The sequence below is a fragment of the Panicum virgatum genome, chromosome 2K (genome assembly GCF_016808335.1).
Source record: "Panicum virgatum strain AP13 chromosome 2K, P.virgatum_v5, whole genome shotgun sequence".
NCBI lineage: Eukaryota > Viridiplantae > Streptophyta > Magnoliopsida > Poales > Poaceae > Panicum > Panicum virgatum.
The window spans coordinates 2,503,885-2,515,725 of NC_053137.1; positions in this window are offsets into that span (position 1 = coordinate 2,503,885).

The following is an 11,841-nucleotide window of genomic DNA, read 5'->3' on the forward strand; positions in this document are numbered from 1 at the left end:
ATTGATCGGTACCGTACCATTGATGCGTGTGTAGATCCAACAAATACGGTTCAAGTGGGCAGACAACTGAGTTAATTTGCAGTACTTCAATTACTTACCAAAGTCTAACAGACAAAGTTTGTAAGACCAGTCTCAATGGGAGTTTCATAATATTAAATATCATCACTTTTGCTGACATGGCAAGAAGAGAGAAGGGTGGAGTTTCATGGAATGTGAAGAGAGTTTCATCACCATGAAACTCATTTGGCACAGTTACCTAATTCTCAGCCTAGGTAACTGTGTCCATGAAACTCCCAGTGAGACTGGCCTAAGTGAACTTTCTATATTACACAACCTGCGTATGCGGTTCACTGCATGTGCATGTTACAGAGTAATTAATAATGGCACTGCATATCTAATACTCGCTCCGTCCAGAAAATTTCGGTGGGCCAGGAAGTAATAAAAGTAACGAATATCTCCTAAATTTTGGTGCGGCAACCAATAGTCGATCAATAATCTTGCAATTAATTAACCAAGCATAGAACTAATGAGGGATAAATGCGTCTTTTTCCTCTCTTTACTCCCTCCATTTTATTTTACATGTCGTATTAGGTTTGTTCTAAGTCAAATTTGACTAAATTTGACCGAGTTTATAGAAAAATATAGCAATAATTATACTATCCAACATATGCACAATCAAAATATATGTCTTCGTATATGTAAAACCGCCAAGGATTTGCCTTGGCGGCCAAAAATCGCCAAGGAATATACCAAAACCGTCAAGGAAATGATCCTTGGCGGCCAGCCGCCAAAAGCAAAATCCGCCAAGATTAGAGCGCCAAGAAAATTCCATTAACTTGACGGCTAGTCGCCAAGAATCATTTACTCGGCGGTTTGGCCGCCAAAAAAATGTAGATCCCTACTAAAATTACCAAAGCGCCAAGAAAATATACCACCCGCCAAGGATATAACTTTACTTGGCGGTTGATGGCCGCCAAGAAAATGTATTAACTTGGCAGCTCTCAACCGCCAAGAAAACTTGGCAGTTGATGGCCGCCAAGGAAGGGTATTTACTTGGCACCGAAATTATAATTTCCTTGGCTACCAACCGCCAAGAAAACACATACCACCAACAAAAAAAATATAAATTTTGAAAATCTAGCCACAACTAGAATTCTTAATATAGCTGTCATTGATTTAGAAAGTACAATTTGGAAAGCATACACGCATTGGCCTCAAAATTCACATATTCTCAAGATCATTACATATCTATTTACCCTACAAGCCTCGGTTAAACATCATGCATCACAATACATAGCTCTATCAGTTAACAATATTACCCATAGACTGACTTAACCTCACATCACTACAATAACAGCCATCGTCTTCATCACCATCTGAAAATAATGAGGAAATAATTAGTATATCAGCTGACAAAGCATGTCACATTGTAATACAATGTTTTACCAAATGTGTAAAATGGAAAGAAGAAATTAAAATGCATATATCTTGTGAGTGATAAGCATCTGCTGCTCTTGCTAGTTTTCAGAGATTGAAAGATGGAACTTGCTGCTCAATTTATGTATTTATGTACTCATTGTAATACAAGTGGAACTATGCCAGCTACCATGTATCTGAGTGTCCTAGGCAGTGAACCACAAACAGAAAGGAACGCAGGGTAGCATGTTCTATCTATCAATCTGCATTGTGAATCGTTTCTTTAACTTGGTATAAAAAGATTCAAATCATACCCAATCTTTGCTAAAAGGCTTTCATGTTTGAAATGTAAAGTCTGGGATCAGAAATATGTAAACCTAGCTGAATCTAGATAGGAAACATGATTCAGAAAAATTATCTACATAACATTCTAACCTCAAATGCTTTCATACAAGTATATTTTTCAGAATGGCTCCCACAATAGCAGCTCTGTCCACGGCTCCCCCTTCTCCCCATGCACATTCATCCTGAAAAATAAAAGGGCATCCATTGTACAAACTTATCCATATCTCATCTAATCAATTCAGGCACAAGAGGGCATCAATAGAAACAAATCTGACAGGTGTGTTTCATCAAACACATGACAAGTGAGCTGCTGTGAGAAATTAAAAGATCACCTGCCCATTTTAGATTAAAAAGGTAGAAATTGCAAGCACAACCACATAGTCTAATCTCGAGATGCACCAAAGCATAATATACAGGAAAAATAAATGTTGCAGATCTCATTATACGCTCACCTAGCTGTGCATTGTGGCCGGCGTCCTCGACTGCAGCATCCCCGGACTACCAATGCCTTGTGGGGCTGCCGCTGCCGTCTCGGTGGAGCTCGTGGTGGATGCTGTTGCTGCCACAGTGGACTTCATGGCATAGAGGATTATTATGCTTAGTGCTCACCTCGCTCACCTAGGTGTCGGCCCTCCGCCGGTCAGCCGGTCGGCCCCTCCACCACTGCTAGAAAATCTCTCATTAGTACTGGTCGGGAACCCCCGGTTTGTACCGGTTTTCCGACCGATACCGCTCCTCCGGTACTAAGTGCACACGCACTTAGTACCGGTCAGCTGGCCCGGTACTAAACGGCCTGTTTAGTACTGGTTGGTAACACCAACTGGTACTAAACTGCTGGCCACGCCAGCAGCTAGGCCGAGCAGTTTAGTACCGGTTGGTAATACCAACTGGTACTAAATGATTTTTTTTTCTTTTTGATCCTTCATATTTGTTCTCTTTTCCTTTCAATTTCAATTAATTAGTATTAGTAGTCGTACTCGCAGCGGTTTGTGTATTCGTACTCGTACTCGTATCTAGAATTCATATTTGTATATGGAGCAAAGCAAATAAAAAAATTATATACATATATGGATAAAAGAAATGTTAGAAATTATATACATACATGGATAAAAGACAACAATATTTACAATTATAAATTCTCATAAGTTTTTTTCCGACAAATTCTTCAATAATTCTAATCATCTACATCGTCATCGGCACCGGCATCCTTCTTGCGGCGTTTGTTGAGTTGATCAGCTCGAGCCACGCATATCCTTGGATCGGAATGAAATTCACCTTTTGGATTTATCACCTCATCCAACAGGAATTCACAGAGTGCTTCTTGAATTGCCCTGATTCTTTCCAGTTCGATGAGGTTCTCTTTCATATTCCAAATCTGTCAACATCAAATAAACACCGATAGTTTAATTTAGTACCTGCATGGAATTAGATACAAGAAATTATTACTAATGTTATACGTACTTCGAAGTTTTCTTGTGTCACCCTCTTGGTATTTATGAAAAAAAAGAGCATGTGCTCACATACATAGTATCCGCAGAGGTTGGTTCCTTGGTTCTGTCTCAAACACTATATATATATATATATATATATATATATATATATATATATATATATATATATATATACATGTTATGAAATATTCATGCTGTTTGAATAAATGAAAGTAGATGTGCGATATTCGTACCAGCTTGTTATGGTTGAATTCAAGTTCAGTCTGTGTTGACGTGACTCCTAATTGTGTTTTGAGGAATCGAGACCATGCCCTTTGCATGATGTCTACGAGATTTTGATAAAATTCTGGTGGCTTCTTCAAGGAGTTCCACACAGTAACTCGGGACCGATCAATTTCGATCACAAGTAGGATCCAATGGAAACTGTTGATACATACATATGGATACAAGAAATGTTAGATATATACACGTATTGGCTAGTTGAAGTGACTCAAAAAATGAAAGGACTCACTTAAAGTTGTACGGAAACAGAATGAATGTGCGATCGTGCTGCCCTTCCAAGGACATGACTAAATTATTCTCGGTCCGATTAGGATATTGGCGTACACTCTCCTCATGTATAACATTCGGATCGATGAAGCCAACGTTGTAAATCCTACTCTTCCGGCATTCTTGCATTTTCATCCCGCACGATTACAAATATAAGGAGGGAATGAGATATCTAAATGACTTAGTAGAGCTAGAGTATACAATTGACAGAAAACACTTACATAGATCATACACTGATGAGGGACTTGTCTAGGGCGTCTTGATGGAATAGAAACAAAAAATGGTCAAAATCGATCCAAATGTCATCCATTCCCCGATAGAAATGGGTATGTTTAATTCGAGCAGCTAGCATTATATACCCCTCTGCACATGCTTTCAAGTACCTCTGATGGAACTCACGCATTCTTGGTGGTAGGGTGTCAATCAACTCTGGCCACATCTGAGGTTCCCCCAGTACAAATGACTTTCTTCCTGCCCCTTGGTGAACCGGGATTTTTTCATGACCTAGGAGCTGAGCTTTTGTGAGGTTCGTTTCCTTGACAAACTCAGCAGTAGCTTCATCCTCTTTTGAAAGCACTACTAGAGGGGGTACGCTTTGTTTGGGTTGTTCGCCGAGCCGGGGGACTTGGTTGTACCTCCGATTACTCTTCTTCTCCCATGATTTTATAATCGAGCGGTCGTAGTCCGACATCAGTGGAGGCTTTGGTTGGCACATCATGGATAGATAGAATTTCTTCCCTGCCGGATCCACTGGTTCCTTTGGCGGAGGCTTCTTTGGCTTCAACTGCTTGCGCACGTCTTCTTGCACCCAAGGGGCCACGAGGGATGAATTCTGTAGAACGGTGAAATTTGCTTTGCGGATTTCACTTTCAGGGATGTGCATATTAGATTTCTTACCTAGTGTGCCCTTTCCTTTCAGTCGCCCATCATAGCGTGACATGGGGACCCCAATCGGACTAAGTTCATCAATGAAATCAATACAAAACTCAATGACCTCCTATGTTCCATAGCCCTTGGCGATACATCCTTCTAGCCGAGAACGATTCTGAACGTACTTCTTTAAGACTGTCATGTATCTCTCGAAAGGGAACATATTGTGTAGGAATACAGGGCCTAAAATGTTTATCTGTTTCACAATATGAACTAGGAGATGGGTCATAATATTAAAGAACGAAGGTGATAATACCATCTCAAAACTGACAAGACATTGGACCACATCATTCTGTAGCCTTGTGAGCTTATTTGGATCGATTGCCTTCTGCGAAATTTCATTAAGAAAGGCACATAGCTTCACCACTGCTAATCTTACATTTTCTGGTAGAATACCCCTCAGTGCGACTAGAAGCAATTGTATCATCAAAATGTGGCAATCATGAGACTTTAAGTTTGTGAACTTTTTCTCTTTCATACTAATTCTTCCCTGCATATTCGAGGAGTAACCGGACGGTACCTTCATACTGTTCAAGCAATCAAACATGATTTCCTTCTGCTCTTTGCTGAGAGTGTAGCTAGTAGAACATAAGTAGTGCTGTCCATTTTCTCTCTTCTCAGGACGTAGGTCTTCTCGTTCTTTTGTTTCTTTCAAATCATGTCTTGCTTCCAGTGTATCTTTTGACTACCCATACATACCAAGGAATCCTAGCAGGTTCACGCAAAGATTCTTTGTCAAGTGCATCACATCGATTGCGTTGTGGACCTCCAGGACTTCCCAATATGGGAGTTCCCATAGTATAGACTTCTTCTTCCACATTGGGGGCATTGTCGTTTTCATCATTCAGAACTTGTTGGCTTCCACGGCCCTTTCAAACACGACATGGACATCCTTCACCATCGAGAAAACACGCTTCCCATTTCGGAACATAGGCTTAGCATGAGTTTCTGGTTCCCCTTTGAAATGTTTTCCTTTTCTTCTTAAGGGGTGGTTGAGGGGAAGGAATCGACGATGACCCATGTACACGACCTTCCTACAATTTTTAGATACAAGCTGTCGGTTTCTTCTAGACAATGAGTGCATGCCTGGTATCCCTTATGCGATTGTCCGGACAGATTGCTAAGTGTAGGCCAATCGTTGATGGTAATGAAAAGTAATGCTCGCAGGTCAAAATTCTCCTGTTTGTACTCGTCCCAAACACGTACACCTTCCTCCTTCCACAACAGCAAAAGTTCATTAACCAACGGTCTTAGGTACACGTCAATATCATTGCCCGGTTGTTTTGGGCCTTGGATAAGCACCAGCATCATCATGTACTTCTGCTTCATGCATAGCCAAGAAGGAAGATTGAACATACAGAGGATCACAGGCCATGTACTGTGACTGCGGCCCCACTCGCCGAATGGATTCATTCCGTCTGTACTTAAACCGAACCTTATGTTCCTTGGGTCGTTATCAAAATCTCGGAAATCTCTATCCACGTTTCTCCACTGGGACCCATCCGCAGGGTGTCTCAGCATCTGATCTTTCTTACGCTCTTTTTTGAGCCACCGCATCAATTTAGCATTGGATTTATTTCTGAAAAAGCGCTTCAAATGTGGTATTACTAGGAAATACCACATCACCTTAGCGGGACTTTTTTCTTGACGGGCTCCCCATCGACCTCACCAGGATCATTTTGCCAGATCTTGTACCGTTTTGCATCACAGACAGGACAAGCATCCAGTTTCTCATATTCTTCGCCTCAATAGAGAATACAATCGTTAGGACATGCATGAATTTTCTGTACCTCCAATCCAAGTGGGCAAACAACCTTCTTTGCTTCGTATGTTGGAGAGGGCAGTTCATTCCCCTCTGGAAGCATGTTCTTCACGATTCCATGTAGCTCATCAAATCCTTTATCGGTCTGCCTTCCACTGTAGCATTTCAGGTGTGGTACCCAACTTTTTAAGCCCCTGCTTGCAATCTGGATACAATGTTTTTTTGTGATCCTCCAACATCTTCTCGAACTTCTTTGACTCCTTTAAAGTGTCACAGTCTCTTTGTGAATCCACTAGAACCTGATCTAATTCATCAGGTGGTTGGTCTTCTGCTGTATTTTCTCCAGCCTCGTCCATTTCTTCAGCATCGTCCATGGGTTCATCTTCAAAGGCTCCCGCTTCATATAGACGAGCCCAGTCTGCAATATTATGATCATCATCTTCTTCACCATCTTGCATCACAACTCCAGATTCACCGTGCTTGGTCCAAAGAGTATAGTTATCCATGAAACCCTTTTCATAAATGTGGGCATGTAGAGTGCTTCTCTTAGAGTATTCCTTTTTATTTTGGCAAAGGCGGCATGGACAACACATGAAACCTTTCGATGACTTGTGGGTCTCTGCCGCATCGAGAAAAGACTTTAGACCATTAATCCACGCCATGGTGCACCGATCGCCGTACATCCATTGTCGGTCCTTCGATCTACAATTTTATATTAAGTAACAACATTATTTTACTTGTATTCATATCATTTGGCACATAACATAATGAGATACAATTGCCATTTTCGCGACTTTAACAATAAAATACAAAAGGTCCGAATATCCATCACATAACATGCTTAAATTAAACAACATGATAAATAAAAGTCCAAATTAATAAATATAGATTACACTACATGCTAGCTACCTAATACAAACTACTCATCATGAGATCTTTTGACCGATGCCTCGTGAACTGCCTCGCGAAGTCTTGACACTGAACGGTCATATTCTGCCAGCCCTGACTCTTCACATCTTGCATTATATCGAGTCATCAACTCACGATCATCATCAGTACCATGCAACTCGACGTTAAATTCACGATAAAATTTACGGCTTTCTTTGCCAAGGGAGAATATATGAAAAGCTTTCTTAATCGAACGACGAATACGACCGCTAACAAGACCAACACGCTCTGCAGGGTGGAACTCAAGCGAATGACCGGTGCACTCCAATTGATTGCGTACTGCCGCCCGAGCCGCAGCTCGACGCTCAAAGGTATCATGTTGCAAATACATTTCTAAGAAGTAATATTAATAATAGGTCAATTATATGTCTCATTAAGAAACAAAACTAATTTCAGTACACTAATCAAATAAATGTAAAAAAATGAACAAATTATTAGAATTAAAATGAAAACATAAATTGTAAACCATAATGAAAACAAAGAATTTTAAACTTCTCGATGATTTCCAATATGAGCCCGAATAAATACATCAATAGAGTGTCAAAATAATTAACGTAAAAGTCGCATTAAGAAATAAACATTTGTTTCTAATGTCAGTTCAAAACTTCAAATGCTAAACTAAATTAATTAACGAATAAAACTAATGTCATCATTATACATGTAAAAGTACTGAATAAAACTAATTTACAAAACAAAAAATTATCTACCTAAAAGGAAACAAACTAACACACTAACCATGACATTTCAAAATAATTGAAAAAAAATCATTAGAAATTAGGCATATTCAAACTATCTAATAAATCTTCTCTATGTTCAATTTATCAGTTCTATACATCTCAAAACAATGTATAAATCAAAAAAATCAAGCTCATACTCACTCTTTCTAAAAATTCTAAGTTTCTCTAAATATGGAGCGTTAAACAAAGAATAAAGACCATCAAACAAGAGAGAATGAAGTTGCAAACCTTTAACACACTTGGATGAGTGAAATCCCCACAAAAATTGAAAAAAATGGGCAACACCTCCTCTCTCACGCCATGGAAGCACCCCGAGCTCGGTGAAGAAATGGTTGGCTCAGGCTCGGGGATGAAGAAGGCGAGCTGATTTATAGTGGGCATGTTAGTACCGGCTAGAGACACCAGCCGTTACTAAATCTCTCATTTAGTACCGGCTGGTGTCTCCAGCCGGTACTAAATTTCCTCGGAGCCATTTAGTACCGGCCCGTGTCTCCAGCCGGTACTAAATGGCTCCTAGCCGTTGCGCACCGGTGTCGGTGCCGGCTCTTTAGTACCGGCTGGAGCCACGAGTCGGTACTAATAGGCTCTGATTTTTTGACCGGTACAAAATGGAGCCGTTAGTACCGGTCGAAAGTTCGACCGGTACTAACGTGCATGGACGAATGACCCATTTTCTAGCAGTGCACCCTCGTGGCCTCGGCGCCTTGCCCTCAGGCCCTCCTGGCTACGGCCAGCCGCCGGCGACCCGTGGCCGGTCTCCCCGCGGGCGCACGGCTTGATGATGGATTTGCCAGCCCTAGGTTTCTTGACTTGGGGAATTTCAATTTTGCAATTTAGGGATTTTGAGAAAAACAACAGGGAGAAGGATAGAACGACGAGCACTCTGCTCCCTAGAGGCAAGCACCCGATAGGGATGGACGAGGGCGCGAGGCAGGACCGTGCAGCACCTCTGCATCGGCATGGGGTCATTGGGAGGAAGAGGAGGTGCAGGCGTAGAGGTGGCGGGGGAGGGTGACGAGTTAGGGTTTCTTGGGGGTTTTTATTCCAGTCAGGGTGCATCTTCGCCGTGCGTTCCGGTCTAACGGTGTAGGATAATGCGGGGGCTTGTTTGGGCTGAGATGGGCCCAATAACAAGGTAGGCTTTTATCTGTAGACTAAAAATGTTACCGAGAGCACGCTCGGAACATTAATGGCCATGAAAGGTAAAGGAAAAGACTCACTTGAAACTCGACAGGACCTGCAAGATATGAATGTCAGAAGTGAGCTGCATCCAATTACTCAACATGATGGGAAGACAAAGCTTCCGGTTGCATCTTGGACCTTGGATAAAATTGAGAAAAGGAAAATTTGTAGCTTCTTCCACGAACTCAAAGTGCCAACGGGCTACTCATCAAACATCAGAAGGCTTGCGAACATGAAGGAGTTAAAGTTCAACATGAGCTGCATGAAGGCCCATGACTGCCATGTCATTATGACACAGTTGCTCCCAGTTGCTCTGAGGGGCGTGCTTCCCGTGAAGGTCAGAGATCCGATCATAAAGTTGTGCTCATTCTTCAACGCAATCTCACACAAGGTCATAGACCCAAACACACTTGACAAGCTGCAAGCAGACCTGATTCACACAATTACTCGGCTCGAGATGCATTTTCCACCAACTTTCTTTGATATATCGGTGCATCTTATCACTCACCTTGTTGCCTAGATAAAAGCTCTTGGTCCAATCTTCTTGCATCAGATGTTTCCTTTCGGGAGGTTGATGAGTGTTCTAAGAAAATATGTTCGGAATAGATATCGTCCAGAAGGGTGCATGGTTAATGGATGGTCTACAGAGGAGGCAGTTGAGTTCTGCACATACTACCTGGATCTTAATAGAATTGGAGTTCCAGTATCTCGTCATGAGGGAAAGCTGGGGAGCAGAGGTATGATTGGTGAGCAATCAGTTCGTATCGATGACCTGGCTACTTTTAATCAGGCACATTTCACCGTTCTGCAGCAGGCATCTATAGACTCACCTTATATTGAAATGCACAAGAGAGAATTACAAGGTAAATATCACGGTAGGTCAGAAGCATGGCTTACAAAATAACATAAAGAGGAGTTTGGAAGCTGGTTACGACTTAAATTAGCAGGTGTCGATACCGCAATGCTCAACTAGATCTTTTGGCCATCGGTCCATCTAGTACGGTCCTAAAGATCCAAGGATATGAGATAAATGCATACACATTTTACACTAGAAAACAAGATGAGAAAAGCACCAACCAAAATAGTGGTGTCCGTATCGATGCTTACAACGACAATCGTCAATTGGATACATATTATGGGTTCATAGAAGAGATATGGGAGCTAGAGTACGGAACAATAAAAATCCCTATTTTTTGGTGCCAGTGGATCAAGCTTCCTAACGGTGTGTTCACGGACAAGTACGGCATGACGGTCGTTGACCTCACCAACATAGGGTATAGGGATGAACCATTCATATGGGCTAAAGATGTAGTCCAAGTCTTCTATGCAAAGGTCCTAGCGAATGAGGGCAAACATGTGGTGCTGCAAGGGAAAAGGAAGATCGTCGGTGTCGAAAATATGACCGAGGATGAAGAGAAGGGATTTCAGGACATGCCTCCACTTGGACCCGATCTCGACCTACCTGTGTTTGAAGTGGGAGAAGAACTAGCTTACGCGCGACTTGATCATAATGAGGCCCTCATCGTCAATTGAAGCTATATTTTCACTATTTATGTACTAATTTAACCATGTAATATTTAGAAAGAATTAAAGTATTTTTATTAATTATATGCCTCCACTTCGTATGTTGTAAAACTTATTAATTAAATGTCTTATTAGAACTATTATATACATGCGAAGTAGACATATTTGTCTTGAATGGAGTATTGCCATATTTGTCTTGATGAAGTAGACATGCGAAGCTGATTGCAGTGACGACCTCTACACCACCGGGTTGGGGATAGACCCGGTGGTATAGACACTCAACACCGCCGGGCTGGGGATCGGCCCGGCGGTGTAGAGCATCAACACCGCCGGGTGAGGGCTGGGCCCGACGGTGGAGCCCCTGTTTTCCCTTTTTTTCCCTAGTCCGTGCCACAAATCTCAGTCCTGACTCCAAAGGCGGCGCCGCGCACCCAATCCCCAATCCCCGGCGTCGCGCGCCCCAGTCCCCGGCGCCGCCGTCCCCGAGGCCCATCCCCCGCCCCTGCACCGTCCCCCGCTCCGGGCTCCAGACGCGCCGCAGTCACCGAGCACCAGCGCCCCGTCCCCGAGCCCCAGCGCCGCGCGCCCCGATCCTGGCGCCGCCGTCCCCGAGGCCATCCACGCCGCGGCCGCGCTCGCCCCCGTCCCTCGGCCCAGCCCCTGCAGGGGCCGACAGCTCCGCCGCGGCCGCTCTCGACGGCGTCGCCATGCGGCTGCACTCCCGGCGCGGATCCCCCACGAGCGGGGTGAGCGGCCGCCGTCCTCGAAGCTCTACAGCACTTGCCTCATCCCTGCGGCGTCCGCCATCTCCGCCGGGCCATCCATGCAGGGGTCCCCGAAGCCCCGTCACGGAGGGCACCCTGAACATTGGCTACCAGGTACCTGTCTTACAGAAGCTAAAAAGCTATTCTATCGAATTTTGTTTCTCCTACGTGCAGCCACTTAATTAGGTTTGGTAATTAGTGCTGAAATCTTGCCGGAAATGATCTGGCATTGC